A 20,348-nucleotide genomic window follows, 5' to 3' on the forward strand; every position below is an offset into this window, starting at 1 on the left:
AGCTGAAATGTATTCTGATTCTATTTTTTAGCCTTGGATGGAACTGGCTGTTTGCTACGGTTTGTTTTTTCCCCATGGAATGTGTATTGTTGATGCTCTACCATGATAGACAGCAAGTGGGGAAATGGGAACTTTTATTAGCTGACCTAAAGCTCATCTCTCCTAGTTCTGCCACAAAACACTCTGGCAGTCTTAAGAGACATGTCCTTTATCTCCATCTCCACCTACTGACCTCACCAGCTGAAAGGGTTAGGCAAAGTAAATCAGCTTAGAATTTATTCCAAAGGTCTTTGACTTTTTCTAGCTTTTAATGACCAAAGTTTTTAGATAATTGAGTTTCAGGGCTATCTGATCACCTTTGTTGGGTCAATTTTGCCTCTCCTCAAATGCCTGAGAATGATGTTATTTCATGTATTATTTTTGGGGTCTCTACTTTTTTTCTTTATCCCTTCCTTGCACAAATAACTGCCAGTTCCTGAAGCCACTGCCCCCAGGAATTTGCTTCCTGTAACAACAGGTACTTCTCTGTCTGGGCTCTCCCTCTGGAAAAAGCTCATTCAAGGATCCCCTGATTCCAAAGTGCCAAGTAGAAATTGTATAAATTGAATTAATTCAGATGCTGTGTATCAGGCTTAAAATCCAATAGATATGTAGGTAATTGTCTGAATATTTTCTGCAGTAAAAGACTGAAGTCTAAGGTCTAACTCCCATTGCAGTACATAAATTGCAGGGCCCAGTGCAAAGGGAAAATGAAGGGTCTCTTATTCAAAAGTTATTAAAAATTTCAAGACAGTAACAACAGAGCATCAAACCAAGAATAGGGGCCAGGCGCGGTGGCTCATGCCTGTAATCCCAGCACTTTGGGAGGCCAAGGTGGGCAGATCACCTGAGGTCAGGAGTTCGAGACCAGCCTGGCCAACATGGTGAAACCCCATCTCTACTAAGAATACAAAAAATTAGCTGGGTGTGGTGGTGCATACTTGTAATACCAGCTACTTGGGAGGCTGAGGCAGGAGAATCGCTTGAACCTCAGAGGCAGAGGTTGCAGTGAGGTGAGATCGCACCATTGCATGACAGCCTGGGCAAGAAGAGCGAAATGCGGTCTCAAAAAAAAAAAACACAAAAAACAAAACCCAAGCATAGGGCATTTTCGAGTACAGGGCCCTGAGCAACTAACTGCATAGGTCATTCACCTAGGAAGCCAGGCCTGCATGGAGCCCACAAATCAGAATCTTTGGAATCTGACTGGAAAAAAAAAATCTGACTTTTGGGGCCTACCAGAATCTCTGGGATAATATCCGGGAATTGCCTTTTTTTTTTTTTTTTTTTAATACAGGATCTTGCTCTGTTGCTCAGGCTGGAGTGCAGTGGCTTGATCATGGCTCACTGCAGCCTCAATCTCCTGGGCTCAAGCAAACCTCCAACCTCAGCCTTCCAAGTAGCTGGGACTACAGGTGTGCTCACACTGGTTATTTTTAAAAGGGTCTCACTATGTTGCTCAGGCTGGTCTCGAACTCCTGGACTCAAGTGATCCTCCCGCCTCAGCCTCCCAAAGTGCTGGGATTACAGGTGTGAGCCACCATGCCCAGCCGGAATTAACATTCTTAATAAGCTCTCTAGATGTTGACTTTTGAGAATCTCACACCTATTTTCTTCATTTGCTTGGGAAGAAGAAAGAGCAATGTTGGGTTTTTGTTTGTTTGTTGTTTGTTTGTTTTTGAGATGGAGTCTCGCTCTGTTGCCCAGGCTAGAGAGCAATGGCGCAATCTCAGCTGATTGCAACTTCTGCCTCCCAGGTTCAAGCAATTCCCCTGCCTCAGCCTCTGGAGTAGCTGGGACTACAGGTGCACCACCATGCCTGGCTAATTTTTTGTATTGTTTAGTAGAGACAAGGTTTCACCATGTTGGCCAGGATGGTCTTCATCTCCTGATCTTGTGATCTGTCCGCCTTGGCCTCCCAAAGTGCTGGGATTACATGCATGAGCCACTGCGCCTGGCTCATTTTTTTTTTTTAAGAGACAGAGTCACCCTCTGTCACCCAGGCTGGAGTGCAGTGGCATGATCATAGCTCAATGTAGTATCGATCTTCTGGGCTCAAGTGATCCTCCCACCTCAGCCTCCTGAGTAGCTGGGACTACAGGTGTGTGCCAGCCACCATGCCTGGCTTTTTATTTTAATTTCTGTAGAGATGGAGTCTCACTATGCTGCCCAGGCTGGTCTTCAACTCCTGGGCTCAAGTGATCCTCCTGCCTTGGCCTTCCAAAGTGCTGGAATGACAGGTGTGAGCTACCATGCCTGGCCAATTATCTTTTCTTTTCTTTTCTTTTCTGTTTTCTGAGACAGAGTCTGGTTCTGTTGCCCAGGCTGGAGTACAGTGGTGGGAACTCAACTCACTGCAGCCTTCGCCTCCTGGTTTCAAGCAATTCTTGTGCCTCAGCCACGGAGTAGCTGGGATTATAGGTTTGTGCCACCATGCTTGGCTAATTTTTGTATTTTTATTAGAGACAGGGTTTCGACATGTTGGCCAGGCTGGTCTCAAACTCCTAACCTTAAGTGATCCACCCACCTCTGCCTCTCAAAGTGAGCCACTGTGCCTGGCCCCAATTCTCTTTTAAAAGTGTTCGGCTTGCTTTCCTAGATGGGCAACTGACAGCACTTATGTTGCATCTCTAGCAGCATTTCTTTGAGCTCTTTTACTCTTTTTCTGTTTTCCTCTTTCTCCCCTATCCTCTTTTGTTTTATGCTTGTCTTGGGCCTGCCCGCAATACCTCAGGTGTGGCTAGACTTGGCTGACGACATCCAAGGCATATGAGATTATTAGAGAAAGTTTGAGGGGAAGGAGTAAGACTTTTGATAGTCTGGATTTTTCATTAAGAATTTTATTTTTGCTATAGCCTGCTTTTCCTACCCAGTTGTGCTTTTGCTTCTAATCTAAACCAAAAGAAAAGGAAAAAAAAATTTTGAGAAACAAAGTTATGAGAACAATCTCAACCCCTACCTCAGTGATTATTTAGTCACAATCAATGGAATTCAATTCCAGATCAGTTCTTCCTCCACAGTAAATGCCTGCCAGTCCTTGCAACTTATTTCTGCAAATTGTCACTTCACCAGATTGTGACCTCAAGGACTCAGGGATTCATCCTGTGTAACTTGATGAAAGTATTTATATCAAACTATCCTGACTAAACCTGGTCCTGAGTTCTGAGTTTAGCTATACATCATTGAGATATTGCAAGGTTAATAAACCTCTTTAGATTATGGATTTAAAATTTTAGCACAACAAATAAAATGCTCTTTTTTTGGCTTACAGTTCTGTGTGTGTGGGTGAGCGCATAAGCAGTCACTGAGAACAGATGCTGTCTTGAATTTTTTCTTAATAAAAACATGACAGATTTTTAATTACTGGGTGCTTCTAAATTACTTAAGAAATGTCATTTTTCTTTATTGATTTCACCTGTATTTCCTGTTTTTCTGTAGTTGTAGCTTCTAATACACATCTTTATTACTCTCTATTTTTAAGGTAATGAAAACTTTGTGTTTCTATTTTCATTCTCACAGCAAAGGAGAGATTAAATGGAAACAACCCTTTATAACTTTGAAATATTATGTAATCCTGGCATTCTTAAAAGAATTTTTTGCTTGCCTTTTACTTTGGCAAAATACTTGTATCTAAAGATATATAAAGAACACTGATGGCCAGGCATGGTGCCTCACGTCTGTAATCCAAGCACTTTGGGAGGCCGAGGCAGGCAGATCACTTGAGGTCAGAAGTTCGAGACCAGCATGGTCAACATGGTGAAACCCTGCCTCTACTAAAAATACAAAAATTAGCCTGGTGTGGTGGCACACACCTGCGATTCCAGCTATTTGGGAGGCTGAGGTATAAGAATTGCTTGAACCCAGGAAGTGGAGGTTGTGGTGAGTAGAGATTGCGCCACTGTACTCCAGCTTGGGTGAAAAAGTGAGACTCTGTCTCAAAAAAAAAAAAAAAAAAGAACACTTATGGCTCAATAATAAGAGGGAAAACAACCCCATTTTAAAAAATAGGTAAAAAGTTTGAACAGACACATCACAAAAGAAAATATAAGAAAGGCCGATAAACACATGAAAAGTCTCAACATCATTAACAATCAGAAAAAGGCAAATTAAAACCACAATGAGATAACACTGACATACCCACTAGAATAGCTAAAATAAAAAATTTGACAATACTAAGGGTTAGCAAGGATGTGGAACAACTGGAAATCTCATATATTGCTGGCGAGGGTGTAAAATGGGGAAACAATTTGGCAGTTTCTCATAAAGTTAAACATAAATTTATATGATTTTGCTAATTCACCCCTCTTATCAAAAGTAAATGAAAACACATGTCCTCTAAAGATTTGTACATAAATGTTCACAATAGCTTTATTTATAACAATCAGGGACTAGACGTTGGGCACAGTGGCTCACATTTGTAATCCCAGCACTTTTGGAGGCCAACATGGGAGGATCGCTTGAGGCCAAGAGTTTGAGGACAGCCTGGGCAATTTAGCAAGACCCTGTCTTTACAAAAAGTAATAAAATTAGCGAGGCATGGTGGCACATGCCTGTAGTCCCTGCTACTTGGGAGGCTGATATAGGAGGATTGTTTACGCTCAGGAGATCAAGGCTGCAGTGAGGTACAACTGCATCACTGCGCTCCATCCTGGGTGACAGAGTGAGACCCTGTCTCACAAAACAACAACAACAACAAAAATAAGAAATTACCCAAACATTCATCAATAGGTGAATGGATAAACAAATGGAATACTACCTAGCAACAGAAAGTGACCAACTATGATGAATGCAATAGCATGAATGAAACTCAAAAACCCCATGCTGAGAGAAAGTCGACAGAACAAAAGAGTACATATCGCACGATTCCATTAATGGGAAATTCTAGAAGAGGCAAAAGCATTCTATAGTGGCAGAAAGAATATCAGTGGTTGCTTGGAGCCAGGCTTGGGAGAGGAAATACTGACTCCAAATAGGCACGGGGGGATTGCGGGGGTGTTGGAGATGTTGTATATTTTGACTGAGGTTATGCTTCCACGGGAGTATACATTTTTCAAACCTCATTTGAACTGTACACTTAAAAAGAGGGTGCATTTTATATAAAATATACTTCAATAAAGTTGTTTTTCTCAACTACTAAAACAGTTCAGAGAAGCCTCTAATATATGTCCATGTACATACCACCTAGGATTCATAAATGTTAAATGTTTTGTTACTTGCTTCATCTTTTTCATATAGAAGAAATGAAATATTACAGATAAAAATGATCTCTCCATAGCTCCCAGGCTTATTCTTCGCCCCTTCCCACCGGCAAGTACATTCCTAAAGTTGTATTTATCCTTTCTGTCCATCTAAAACATGTATTCACCGACATCTTCATTTTATTGATGAAGGTATCAAAGCTTAACAAGAGCTAATGCATAAGCCATAGATAAACAATGCCTTTGTCAGCAGCACAGCCAGTAATGATGTTCTATCTTAAGTTCAATCTGCAGGACTATGTTATCTAACCTGCGTTTGAGGAGCTGCGAATGTAATTTATGTAATTATTGGAGTGTTTATACTGGTCTTTCTCTTCAGTTTTTTTTTTTTTTTTTTTTGGAGACGGAGTCTCACTCTGTCGCCCAGGCTGGAGTGCAGTGGCACGATCTCGGCTCACTGCAAGCTCCGCCTCCCGGGTTCACACCATTCTCCTGCCTCAGCCTCCCGAGTAGCTGGGACTACAGGCGCCCGCCACCACGCCCGGCTAATTTTTTGTATTTTTAGTAGAGACGGGTTTCACCGTGTTAGCCAGCGTGGTCTCGATCTCCTGACCTCATGATCCGCCTGCCTCGGCCTCCCGAAGTGCTGGGATTACAGGCGTGAGCCACTGCACCCGGCCTCTCTTCAGTTTTAAACATGACTACAACTTGGCACAAGTTGGAATTTAGTGTGTCATGATGTTTCTCTAAATTTCCAAAATGCACTGTTTATAAATTTTCAAATCCAAGATTAATGAAGGTTTTGTTGTTGTTATTGTTGTTGTTGTTTTGAGACAGAGTCTCGCTCTGTCGCCCAGGCTGGACTGCAGTGGCACAATCTCGGCTCACTGCAAGCTCTACCTCCGGGGTTCACGCCATTCTCCTGTCTCAGCCTCCGGAGTAGCTGGGACTACAGGCGCCGGCCACCACGCCTGGCTAATTTTTTTGTATTTTTAGTAGATATGGGGTTTCACTGTGTTAGCCAGGATGGTCTCGATCTCCTGACCTCGTGATCCGCCCACCTCGGCCTCCCAAAGTGCTGGGATTACAGGCGTGAGGCACGGCGCGCGGCCCTGATTAATGTAGTTTTAAACAACATAACAATTTGATATCAGTGATTCGTTTAATTGCAATTAAGATGGAATACAGATATTTATGTATTTCCCTCTAATTTTCTCAAATAGATTACTAGACTATTTGCAAAGCATCTAACACCACTGAATCCTAAATAGCTGGCTGGATTTCACTGTTCTATGGACACTATATGAGACAACCAGAGGGACTGATGTGACGACATTCCTTGCCCTTTCTTTTGATTTATCTTTTTTATGGTGTATCTTCTATGTTGTCCAGATTTCCCCCTCAGTTCTAATGTTTATATTTTGAAAGTTGATAAATATTGGAGCTGAAAAGAAGAGTTTAGGCTAGAAGTAAGTATTTTGTAATAATGAAGCTGTTAATTTCCCTTTGTAATTTTTTTTTTTTAAACTCACAGACACAGGTCTCTGAAAGAACACTCTAATTCTGGTTTTCATTGGCGAAGTAATTTGTCTTTTTTCCTTCTTAAAAATAGATATGATTCTGATAAGAAAAATGATAGCTTGTCTTTTCTCTGTAAGAGAAGCAATACAAACCAGTTTCAAACTCAAGTTTAAATTTGCACTGGGATCTAGGGTATTTTTTCTTTCAGAATTTGAAAGTTGGCTCGGTACAATGGCTCACGCCTATAATCCCAGCACTTTGGGAGGTAGGAGGATTGCTTGAGCCCAGGAGTTTGAGACCAGCCTGGGCAACATAGTGAGACTCTCTTTTTATGAAAAAAAAAAAAAAAATTTAAAGCTGAACGTTCATTTGCTTTTAGCTTTAGATACATATTCTTCTTTTTTTTTTTTTTTTTAGAAATGGGGTCTCACTCTGTTGCCCAGGCTGGAGTGCAGTGGTGCCATCATAGCTCACTGCAGCCTGGAACTCCTGAGCCCAGTGATCCTCCAGCCTTGGCCTCTGGAGTAGCTGGGACTACAGGTGCGCACTACCATGCCTTAGATACATATGCGAATCTCATTGGCTATTGCCTTGGATATCACAATGGAGTTTAACTCTGTCCATCATGTCAGCAATATACTACAGTGTCACTGGAGCCACAACTGGATTATGAATGTGACTCACCTAGTGATGCGCCGTCCTTTTCAATAACATCTGATAATCGCAGAGATGACTACATCAGACTAGTTGAGCCACAGGGTACTGTTGGGTCACTGGTGACTGGCATGTGGGATGGGGGTGGAAGGGAATCTTTTTTTGGTGCTGCAGAAGATAAGGGGCTCTACCCTCCTGTGGAGTAGTGTGATACCCCAAGAATGGAGAGAACAGAAATTCTAAGATACGCAGCTGATGCTGGAGGATAGAGAATTTTACTGAATTTTTCTTGTTTTTTGGACTGCTAATCAGAAGACAATATATAAAGTTTAGTAACTGAAGTATGGTCAGGGAGAGGGCCTGAAAATTCTGCTTTGGAATATTTAATAGTGACATTTAGATAAGGGTTAAGGGTGAAGCCAGCCTTATGGATGTGGGGATCAGGGGAATGTTCCTCAGGTGCTCAGGTCAGGGACAGTGGCAACATCCTCAATAGCTAAGGGGGTGTGGGTATTTTGAGGAAATGATGTGGTTTGTTTCATCACTATATAAGCATCAGGAACTGGCAGTAGTGATATGTGAATGGGATCAAGGTAACCGAGAACAAGGTGTGAAACTTTAGGGAAATGGTAAGTCTGTCTTTCATCTGGTTCAGCACACGGTGAACTGTTCCAGAGGTAGCTTCTTAAAGCCCTTCGTTTTGTCAAACCAGAATCTTTTTTTTTTTTTTTTTTGAGACAGAGTCTTGCTCTGTCACACAGGCTGGAGTGCAGTGGCACGGTCTCAGCTCACTGCAACCTCTGCCTCTCAGGTTTAAGTGATTCTCCTGCCTCAGCCTCCAGAGTACCTGGGATTACAGGCACGCGCGACCATGCTCGGCTAATTTTTTGTATTTTTGTAGAGACGGGGTTTCGCCATGTTGGCCAGGCTGGTTTTGAACTCCTGACCTCAAGTGATCTGCCCATCTCGGCCTCCCAAAGTGCCGGGATTACAGGTGTGAGCCACCACGCTTGGCCTGGAAACCAGTCTTTAAGAGTAAGGGATGCAGGAAAGATTGGAGATCTTTGAAGAATCTCTTTTTAAGAAAATTATCTTTTTCGCTCTAGTTCTGTCACCTTTAGTAGACTCTTTATTAAGCCTAAGAATCTTATACTTCTTATCTCAGTTCCATGTGAGCTGGTATAACGGGTCAAATTCGCAATCCAGAAATGCCTGTATTGTTTCTGATGTGCTGAGGAGGTGTACAATTGTCTTCCTTGATTTCAACCTCAAAAGCTTTACATCTTTACCTGGGAACATAGAAGTCATTATTATTATGTCTTTCACAAATTATGTAAACTTAAAAAAATTATATTTTCAATGTAAACCACTCCTTGAAGGAAATTAGTTCCTTTAACATTTATTTCCTAATTTTAATTTATACTAGTTTTATCTCTTTCAAGCTTAAATGAGTGGGCCTTAGTTCTGTATTATTGCCATCTTAATCATGTTCTTTGTGATTTTAGTAGCTTTACTTTTTAAAACTTACATTTCCATAATGAAGACTTCTGTATTTTTGTTTTTTTCGTCATATATCCGACTCCAGCTCCCTCAAGACCTGTCAGCTTTTCCGTGCACCCTTTGTTATCTCTTGCTGTGGTCCAAAGGGAAGGACAGTAAGCCGTGGGCACAGACTTTCCCTAAATCGTATGGATTTCCTTTAGTCAATAACAAGAATTTTGATAGTTAAGGCATTTACGCCTTAAGAATGTGATAAATTCCCCCTCCTACTGAACGTAAAGAACTATTTTTCTATGCAGACTAACTCTTATATTCACTTTTCTTATAGAATAAGTATGTAACCAAATCTGTTCTTGGCTTCTAAGAAGTTAGAACTCAACGTAAAGCTGACTTGTAGAAAATTACTTACTCATTCTGGGTAAATGGACGCAGGTATTTAGTGCTTAAGTAGGTTCTGATATACCATGACATTAACATCATTTTAAAAATCGCTCTGAATTATATGTATTTTAAGAGTGACTGGGTTTTTAAAAAAAATAGAAGTGGTAGAGCATAAATCATAATCTTTAACAAGGTAATAAAAGGCAAACACTATTGCTCTGGGCAAAACTGGGCTAATGCTTTTGGATTTCTTTCCGAAGTCTTCACAGACGACGCTCAGCATCCTATCAGCCCTTGGCAGAGACACACGATCCAGCCTAAATCCTCAAATTCTGGCTCTTGCCCAAAGTGTGTAGCCAGTATCCATAGAGACTGCGAAAAGCATCCGCGAGCCGGGGCGGCCCCCTCCTCCTCAGCTCCAAATTGCTTCCTTTTTCGGTGGGAGAAAAAACTCCGAGGAGTTGTGTGAGCGCCTAAAGAGCGCACGCTCCTCGGGCCCTCAACGCCCAGTATAGTTTTCGCTAAGTTCCTGGCCGAACCACAGATCCCACGATGCACCCAGGTTCTAGAGCGGTCAGAGGGGCGGCTTCCGGTTTAGGACAGCGCGGCTGCGCACGGCGTGTGGTCTTATTGGCTCGAACCGCCTCATGCGATGCGCGTCACGGCGACGAGCGGTCGTGGGGGCGGGGAGACGCGGCGGCGGCGGTCGCTGTCGCGGCGGCGAGAGCGCGATTCCAGAAGCGGCATCGCGGTGGCGGCAGCGGCGGCGGCTACACCGGGCTTGGCCCCCTCCCTCCTCCGTTCCCCCCTCCTCCCCCCTCCCCTCAGCGGTGGCTCCCAAGAAGTCCGAGACACGCGGTGAGGCGGCGACGGGCTCCGGGTGAGGGTCTCTGGAGTGTGGGCGCCGTTTCCTGGGCGCAGAGGGAGAGCCTGGGGTCGGGGGGATGTGAGAGCTGAGGGGGCGAATGTCCCTGGCGCGGGCGGGAGAGTGCGCTCTCGGCCCGGCCCGCAACTTGATTCCTAACTCTGACCTGCCGCCCGGCGCGCCTTGGCCTGAGTGAGGGTCGGCCGTGTGGGGACCTGGAGCCGCCCTCCTTGCGACTGCTGTCGGAGGAGTCCGGCGCCCACTGTTCCCCTCGCCTCGCCTTTCGCGGCGGAGGGTCGGAGCCTGCTGCCCTCTGCTCACCTTCGGGTGCAGTTGCTCCAGCTCCCTGCCCGCGGAGAGGATCTGCCCGCCCCTCTTCGTCTCTTGTCTGTTTTTATCACTTCTAGGAATTTGTTTGGTGGAGGCTTGGGATGGGCTCTCTTAGCGCTACTTTCACAGTGACTGGGGTGGGGAAGAGTTCCCTCACCTTTTTCAGGTGGCGCGTCAGGCAGCCTGCTTGGTACCTTGAGTCCTGTTTTCCCAAGCCCCCGTCCGTCAGTGTTCGCTTCTTTTAAAATTACCGATAACAGGGTTATAAATCAGTTTTTAGGGGGCTCGGAGAGAGTTTGGGTTGGAAACTGTTTGCTCTTTTTTCCTCCTGGCTTTTGATCTTGATTTAAGCGTTTGCCTCTGAAATTTTGACAACTTCATAAGATGGTCCAAAAGTGAATTTTGGTAGAAAGATTTAAATGCACAGTTGGGATTTTATGGGGGTACGGTGACTTCATTGCAGGTTGTTGGCTTTTTTTTTAAGTAAGATATTCTTTTAATTTTTTGACTCTGGGTTTCTGAGGCTTGGTTATTGTCCCCCATTTCTGTTCCAAAAGCAGACTTTTTTTTAATCACCCCTTCCCCTCACCCAGAGAATCCCTTTAAACGCCGAGAAAGCTGTTATAACATTTAGCATTATTTGATCACAAAACTTTTCCAAATGAAATGCTAAAAATTCCTTCAGAAAAAAGCATCCATCTACCCATAGCATTATTTTTTGGGGGGAGGTTATACGTCTTGTCAGTTCTGAAAGTTTGAAGTGACCTCTTATCAAAGGCCACCCTTATGTCTCCTTAAACGACTCTTAGGTAATTCCTAGATGTTTTCATCCGTTCTGATAAATTTGTTGTCAGAGTGTTGATTGTGATGATCTGCAACTAAAATTATTTCATCAGTAAAGATTTCCACACATGTGGCAGCTGCTTGTTGGTGAATTATGAAATTTGAAAAAATTGCAAATTAAATGTGAAAGGCATATTTCTTTTAACTTCTGATTGTAACTGTCTGCCCTCCAGTATACGTTCCTATCTAGACTTTGGTCTGCTTAGCAGATTTCCTCTTTTCACTTGACACTAGGAATGGGAGTAGGATTTCCAGAGCCTAAAAGAGAGTTTGTTTTTTTTTCTATCCCTACGCTCCTTGTATGAATTTATAAATAAATGGTTTTTTTCTATCAATAGTATCAATTTAGCTGGTGCACTTTTTTTTTAGTATAAATCACATTTTGTTTCCTAAAATGAAAATAATTTTGTTTTATTCTTTATTTCAGGGATTGACAGATTTTAAAGCCTGCGGGCCAAGTCCTGCCAGTTGCCTCTTTTTGTAAATAAAGATTTGATTAGGCCCGGTGCGATCGCTCACGCCGGTAATCCCAGCACTTTGGGAGGTCGAGGCGGGCAGATAACCTGAGATCAGGAGTTTGAGACCAGCTTGGCCAACATGGTGAAACCCCGTCCCTATTAAAACTACAAAAATTAGCCGGTTGTGGTGGCGCACTCTTGTTATCCCAGCTGCCCGGGAGGCTGAGGCAGGAGAATCGTTTAAACCCGGGAGGTAGAGGTTGCAGTGAGCCAAGATTGCACCATTGCACTCCAGTCTGGGCAACAAGAGCGAAACTCCGTCTTAAAAAAAGAGGAAGAAAAAAGTTTTTATTAGAACATAGCCATATGCAGTCGTTTAGGTATTGTCTGTAGTTTCTTTTGGGGTACAGCAGCAGAGTTGAGTAGTTGTGCCAGAGAGCCATATGGCCTGTAACACCTTATATTTATTTACTGTGTGGACCTTAATATAAAAAGTTTGCCGAGCTCCATTAAAAATGATACATAGTCAATGTTGAAAATTTAAATGAGTCAGAAAATTGTAAAGGAGAAAGTAAAAGTTATTTACAAGTACACCACTTGGGGCTTTTTTTATGTGATTATAGAATCTGTTGGTGATTATTTTTTATATAAATGAACTCAAATTGATAAATGTTGGTTTGTAATCTGCTTTTTTTGTTGTTCATTTTGTTTTTTGAGACGGAGTTTCGTTCTTGTTGCCCAGGCTGGAGTGCAATGGCACGATCTTGGCTCACTGCAACTTCTGCCTCTTGGGTTCAAGCGATTCTCCTGCCTCAGCCTCCCTAGTAGCTGGGATTACAAGTGTGCGCCACCAAGCCCAGCCAACTTTTTTTTTTTGTATTTTTAGTAGAGACGGGGTTTCACCATGTTGGCCAGGCTGGTCTCGAACTCCTCATGTGATCCACCTGCCTCACCCCTCAAAGTGCTGGGATTTACAGGTGTGAGCAACCGTGCCCAGCCCTGTAATCTGCTTTTTTAAGAAGTATTTCATTATTTGTATTTGTATTTTGATTGCTTTTGTATTTTCTGCATTGGAGGTCTTTCTAGAAAGGGGCTTATGAACCGGGTTTTCATGATTAGTCTTACCAGTCAAGATTTAAAAAGAAAATCCAGGAATAATAAATGCTTGGTAATGAAGATGCTGGTTAACATTTATTGAGCACTTACAATGTACTAGACAATTTCCACTACTTTACGTGTATGAAATTATTTAATTGCTGTGGCAGCTCTGTGAGTGTATACTATGATTTCTGTTTTACAGGTGAGGAAACTAAGGCAAGGAGAAAAATTAAGTAACTGTTGGAAGTTTATCAGCTAGCAAATGGTGGAGCTAGGATTTGATTTCATGCAGTCTGATTTGAGAAACCCAAATTCTTAACAATATGCTACAGAGCCTCTACTTACATTATTGCTCAGTGTAGAAAGTTTAGACAGTCCAGAGATATAATGTCATCCCTTGGTGTCTGTAGGGACTGCTTCTAGGACCTTTGGTGAATATCAAGATGCACAGATGCTCAAATCTCTGATATAAATGGCATAGTATTTGCATATAACCTGTGCATATCCTCCCAAATACTTTATATCATTTCTAGATTACTTATAATACCTAATACAATATAAATGCTATGTAAATAGTTGTTATACTGTATTGTTTAGGGAATAAAGACAAGAAAAAAAAGTCTGCATGTTTCAAATACAGATGCTATATTAAACTTTTTGGATCCAAGCTTGGTTGAATCCACAGACATAAGAGCCCATGGATATGGAGGGCCAACTGTATAATGTAAAAAAAATTCCTTCTCATGCGCTAGTTTCCAGTTTCATCCTTTGTAGGTAACCATGGGCAACAGTTTGATATAGGTCTTTTCACCTCTCTTTGTGTGCATATACAAGTAATTATTTGCAGATTTGTCTGCATATTCAGAATTAAAAAATTACACTTTTTTTAGCAGCTTTAGATGTACAGAAATTTGAGCCGATAGCACAGAAAGTTCCCATATTCCCTTCCCTCCCCTCGTTTCTCCTATTGCAAACATCTTGCATTAATTTGGCACATTTATTGCATTTGATGAGCCCATATCAATATGTTGTTATTTATTGGTCTGTAGTTTACATAGGGCTTATTCTTTGTGTTGCAGTTTTTTTTTTTTTTTTTTTAAGATCTCACTCTGTATCTCAGGCTGGAGTGCACTGGTGCCGTCATGGCTCTGCAGCCTCGACCTCCCGGGCTCAAGCGGTCCTCCCACCTTAGCCTCCCAAAGTGTTAGGGTTACAGGCATGAGCCACTGCACTTGGCCGAGAGTTATTTTTTACAAAAATGGGATCAAGCCCAGTGGTGGCTTGTGCCTGTAGTTCCAGCTACTTGGGAGTTTGAGGTGGGAGGATTGCTTGAGGCTAGGAGTTTGAGACCAGTCTGGGCAACACAGCATGACTCTGACCAGTCTGGGCAACACAGCATGACTCTGTCTCTTAAAAAAAAAAAAAAAGTGGGCTGAGGGCGGTGGCTAACGCCTGTAATCCTTGCACTTTGGGAGGCCAAGGCAGGTGGATCACCTGAGGTCAGGAGTTCGGGACCAGCCTGGCCAGCATGAATGAAACCCCATCTCTATCAAAAATATATTAAAAAAAAAAATTATCTGGGTGTGGTGGCGCGCACCTGTAATCCCAACTACTCAGGAGGCTGAGGCAGGAGAATCGCTTGAAACTGGGAGGTGGAGGTTGCAGTGACCCGAGATTGCACCACTGCGCTCCAGCCTGGGCAACAGGAGCAAAACTCCATCTCACAAAAAAAAAAAAAAAGTGACGAAACCCGTCATTCAGCAGTCATTCACCTTTTTTGGTGGTTTTCAGGATACAGTGCTTTTGGACTTTCTAATGTAAACATTCTTGATTTACTAATTTTCAGATTAATGACAATTTATTTTGGGAATGGAAGGCTGGCTTGGATGTTACTTTTTCTCTCTTTTTATTTTTCTATTTTTTTTTTTTTTAAGTGTATCTCATAGTGGCAGCAGCTTTTCCCCAAAGGAATGCTTATTTTTTTTGACTGGACATTTTGGCTATACCTAATCATCAAAGTTCTTCTTTTTTCCCTTTATCTCTGGATTTGGAAAATGATTCATTTTGGTTTTCTTCCTCATAAATTCTTTTTGGTCTGTCCAGCCATTGCAGTTGCTAGTCATGTCTCCTTGTCAGACTTTGGCTTTTTATGACGGTCATCAATGTTAGAAAAAATTACTTGCTCCTTATCACTATTTCAATACATTTCCTCTTGGGCTTTCCCTGGGGGCAGCACTGAATTTTTTCCTTAGTTGAGCCATGCAGATTTTCTAGAAGTCATCCTTTAGTTTGGCTTTTCACTCCTCCATGGGTGCTGTTCAGCTTCTAGGAGATTTCTTGCAGTTTCTACTCGTCAACAGATTCACCAGCAGCACCCTCCTCCTCACTGAAACTGGTGCTTCCCCACCCATCTTTATCATTTTCAGCCTTCTCTTTTTCTTTCTCTTTTCTTTTTTCCTTCTTTTTTTTTTGGTTACAGGGTCTTACTCTGTTGCCCAGACTGGAGTGCTGTGGTGCAATCGTAGCTTACTGCAACCTCCGCTTCATGGGCTCAAGTGATCCTCCCACTTCAGCTTCCCAAGTAGCCGGGATTACAGGCATGCACCACCATGCCTGGCTAATGTTTGTATTTTTTGTAGAAACAGGGTTTTGCCATGTTGTCCAGGCTGGTCTTGAACTCCTGGCCTCGAGCGATCCTCCTCCCTCAGCCTCTTGAATAGCTGGATTTAACAGGCAGGAGCCGTTGTCCCTGGCCATATTCTTGCACTGTTGATTTTACTGGGGCCTCTGTCAGCTTACCCTGGAATTCTGCATCATCTGAGGATTTGGAAGAACTGAATCACAGTTATAGTATACAGCATCATATTCTTATCCTTGTGTGTTTTATACTGGGACAGGTCTTGAGGAAGTTCTTCTGTCATGGCTAGGGGACATTGAGCTATTACCTCTTATAGCACTGATTTGGACTGTCATGTCTTCCCTAAAGTTCTTGTCCATAACATAATGGATGGTCACAGTCATGAGCAATAACTGAGTGATCTCTGGGACTAACGGGATGAAATGCATGTTTAGCAAACAGTGATTTCTGTTACTTCTCTGTGGTGCAGCAGCAGAAACTTTTGCCCAAAGGCATAGAAGTTAGAGGGCTTATGAATTTCTGCCAATCTGGAGATAAGATTTATGAGCATCTTGTTAACTCAAACCTCTGCTTAGAGATTTCTAGCTGTGTGCTTCAGGAGTGTTTTGGTAAAACTTTGAGGATCATGAATAAAGCTAATAGCTTAAAAGTTAAACACCGTGAGTTTTTTCTTCTTTTGTTTCTTGGGCACTTTTCATAACCTTTTCAGTGTTTTGTGTTTGGAGCCACTCTTCCCAGTGACATACTGCACTTGTAGGTCTCTTGTCACTTTATCCTCAGATTCTGAGTCTGTCCTATTTGTTTCTCTTCTTCATCTTATCCTGGGAAGAATGTCAAGGTGGCAACCAATATCTCGAAACATGCAGTTGTGATGACATTGACAGTTTTGGCATCAGTCCGGATGTTTCTTGTAGAGTTCAGTCATCACATCCAAAGATATCTTGGCTGCAGTTACATTGCTGTCTCTTAACATGGTGAATATGAAATTCTGCAGTACTATATCCACTTTATTCTTGTGTTTTACAGTTATTCTTGCTATCAGTCACAACATGAGTGTGTAAAGTCTCAAAAGCTTATTATGGCAACTTGGAAGTTCAAAGAAGAGCTCTAGCAAACTTGATGGATGGATATGATACTTCTCAGCAAGATCAAAGCTTTGTAAAATGTTATTAGATGATTTTGATTCAAGACAGTACAGTATAATTGTAGGAAAGTAGATCTTTTAGCTCTTGAGGAAAGTTACTTAGATGTTCTGGGTAACAGTGACCAATCTGTGCCATAAATATCACCAGCTCTGTCAATTCTTTGCCGGGTTTATTGGCTTTAATTTGAGAATCTCCATATTGGATTTGTAGTGCATATAGTACTGCTGTAGAAACCCTTTAATGTCAGCCAGTGGCTCCACTTTATTAGATTCTATAACTGCTGCTTGTTACTGGGCAGCTAGTTTCTGCAGGACATGTTGGCTGTAGACTGGGTCCACAGTGAGTAGTTCTCAGAGAACCCGTACTGCTGACATTTGCAAACCCATTTCAGCTGTGGTGTGGAGCTGTGGCGTTGTACTTCTGGATGTGACCAGAAACAGTGTTTGGGAGCTCAGCAGGTGGTGCTGTCTTGGCTGATTGTGTGTGTGTGTGTGTGTGTATTTTATTTAATTTCTGAGACAGGGTCTTGCTCTGTCACCCAGGCTGGAGTGCCATGGCACAATCACGGCTCACTGCCCTCTCGAACTCAAACAAACAGTCCTCCCAACTGAGACTCCCACGTAGCTGGGACTATAGATGCACGCCAGGCTAATTTTTGCATTTTTAATGGAGACGAGGTTTTGCCATGTTGCCCAGGCTGGCCTTGAACTCCTGGACTCAAGTGATCCTCTTTGCCTTAGCTTCTCAAAGTGCTGGGATTATAGGCATGAGCCACCATGACAGGCCCTGTGTGTGTGTTTTTAAAATTAATATTTGTGGCTTACTTTACATCTGCATCTACTCTCTTCTTTTTAGTAGTTCTTTAGTGTAGTATTATTAAATGGATATGCTATAACTTAATACTGCTCTTACTGATGGATATTTAGATTATATAAATGGATTGTAAATTGCCCATACATTTTATGTATATTTATTGCAAGCTAATTCCCCTTTAGTAATTTTGTAATAGTTGAAGAAAACACATTTTTCATTTTGATGTGTGTTATCACACTGCCACCCAGAAAGGTCACAGCAGTGTAAACTCTCACCAGAAATGTGGGTGGAGTCTAGCTTCTCTGTGTCACTACAAATTAAAGAAAAAATCTTCGTTTATCTGATAGGAGGTTAAGCATTTGCAGTATATTCTATCTAACTGGGAGATATGCTTTGTTTCAATAGCATTCTTTTAAAGTTGATTTACGATTACTTCAGGTGGAGCATGCATTCTATTCCTGGGCCTCCCTTAGGTGGAGCTGCTTCACCTATTTACATTCTCTGCTTGGCTCTTGAAAGCATATGGTTTTGTTATCACTGATCAAAAAGAATCTGGGTGCCTGCCTAATAGACTATATATTTCTTGAGGGTAAGGAACGTGTAACTTTCTTGATAATCTACTGGCAGTTCCGGTATATAGCAGGTGGTAAGTAAATGGTCTTTTAAAAACCTAAATTGGTTCATGAACCAGTAACTGTTGGGGTTACTGCTGAGTGAAGTGCTTTAATTTTGTTAAAAATAATATTTTCAAATTGTGAAATACAAACTTGAAAAACTGCAGTGCATGCTGGGTGCGGTCGCTCAGGCCTGTAATCCCAGCACTTTGGGACGCCAAGGTGGGCGGATCACCTGAGGTTGGGAGTTTGAGACCAGCCTGGCCAACATGGCGAAACCCCCGTCTCTACTGAAAATACTAAAACAAAACAAAACAAAAAAAACCAAAAACAAAAATTAGCCAGGCATCGTGGCCACTGCCTGTAATCCCTGCTACTTGGGAGACCGAGGCAGGATAATCACTTGAACCCGGGAGGCAGAGGTTGCGGTGAGCCAAGATAGCACCATTGCACTCCAGCCTGGGCAACAAGAGCGAAACTCCGTCTTAAAAAGAAAAGAAAAACTTCAGTATAAAATTGTCACTTTGGCATATGTTGTCTCTCATCTTTCAACTCTAAGATAAGTTAAATAGGACGAACTGATATCTTAGGACCTGTTAGGAAATAATTAGCCTATTTTATAAGTACATTTGGTATTTAGAAATTGGAAGTTGAGGAATTTATTAAAAAGGGGATTTGTTTAACATTACTTATGGTTTTGAGTTTTCTGGATTGGAGTATACCATGTGTTAGAAGGGGATATATGTTGGCTAATGATATTATAGATTGGCTTAATTAGACAAGTGTCCAGACAGAAGGAAAAGGGAAGCTAAATTCTGAGAATTGCCAGATTATCTTCAGGCATGGGAAAAATAACTGGAAAAGGACACTTAAGTTTTTTAATGGAAGACTACAACAAAATGATATTTTCTTTATAACTGATCATATTACACATTCTTACTGGATTTATTGAATGTAAGAATATTCTTATTTCCACAATGTCTGTGTACTAGAAAACAAAACACAAAGCATATGGTCTTAAAAGGGGCAAAATTAGTTAGCTTATTACACTTTGGCCATTTAGGCCTTTCTTTTGTATGTTTGTTGTTAGTATATCAGCTGATTATTTTTCATTGACAGCATATTCACTTTAATCTTGTATGTTTTGAAATTAAGTTTAGTGAACATGTATGCCTAGTTGTATCCATATATCCATTCCTTTGGTTAAGGAGGATGTCTTTTTGGTAGGGGTTACATTATGAAAACTTCAGCAGAATGGCACAGAAGGTTGACTTTATTTTCTTGAAATTTATTTTATCCCATTTCTTCCAGAAAGGATATCTGGTAACTTAAAATAAAAGATCTGGAAGTGTAATAAAATATGTGTAAAAAGAAGAAATCAGGGAAAGGACAAAGCATATATTCTTTTCCCAAGCGACAGCATAATTCAATGACTAAGAATAAAGATTGGGTTTGAATTTGCTTGGCAGCGAGGGTAAAAATGGAAGTATGGTGAAATACATAGCACTAAACTAAAAGGAGGAACAAGACCAATTTTTCAGGGGTGAAATCCTCTTTTCACAGATTTTTAAGAAACTATTTAAACTGGACATTATATAAAAGCTGTTTTGTTGTTGTTAGTGGCCCTAGATATAAAAAAAAAAAAAGGTGAGGGCTAAGCATTAAGATTTCAAGCCAATGAAATACATTTTAGGGGTTGATTTGAATTTAGCCTGCAGATGTATGTTTTATTTGGCCAATATATGTTTTTTTTCCTTAAAATATTTCAAACATACATGAGACTACAGAGACCAATATAATTAACATTCGTATATTAACCATACAGCTGTAGCATATCTTAGCATGTTCCCATATTTCTCATTTTTTTGAGGAAAAAAAAATCATGTACAGTTGAAGCAACTTCTGGGATTACAGTTTACTTTCTTCCCAGAAGTTAACTATTATTCTGAGTATGGTGTTGATCTTTTTTTTTTTTTTTTTTTTTGGAAACAGGGTCTCACTCTGTCACCCAGGCTAGAGTACAGGGGTATGATCACGGCTCACTGCAGCCCATCTCCTTTGCTTGAGCAGTCCTCCCACTTCAGCCTTCCAAGTAGCTGGGAACTCAGGTTTACACCACTGTGCCCAGCTAATATTTGTATATTTTGTGGAGATTGGGTTTCGCCTGTTGCCCAGGCTGGTCTCCTGTGCTCAAGCAGTCCATCCACCTCGGCCTCCCAAAAGTGCTGGGATTACAGGTGTGAGCCACCAC

General features: G+C 41.7%; 1 protein-coding gene and 1 pseudogene across 2 annotated transcripts in view; one reads left to right on the forward strand and one right to left on the reverse strand.

Moving 5' to 3' along the window:
- Window positions 1–9,907: 9,907 nt before the first annotated feature.
- ADIPOR2 (adiponectin receptor 2) overlaps window positions 9,908–20,348 on the forward strand; it is a 100,005-nt gene continuing 89,564 nt past the window's right edge. Inside the window, exon 1 of one of the 2 annotated variants that reach the window (XM_019038896.4) lies at window positions 9,908–10,173. The gene's annotated coding sequence lies outside the window, so the exon portion shown is untranslated. The remainder of the gene's footprint in view (window positions 10,174–20,348) is intronic. The other variant, XM_055357538.2, reaches the window with a different exon arrangement.
- On the reverse strand, window positions 16,169–16,986 carry LOC101125634 (protein SDA1 homolog; annotated as a pseudogene).

Source organism: Gorilla gorilla, chromosome 10, assembly GCF_029281585.2.
Source record: "Gorilla gorilla gorilla isolate KB3781 chromosome 10, NHGRI_mGorGor1-v2.1_pri, whole genome shotgun sequence".
NCBI lineage: Eukaryota > Metazoa > Chordata > Mammalia > Primates > Hominidae > Gorilla > Gorilla gorilla.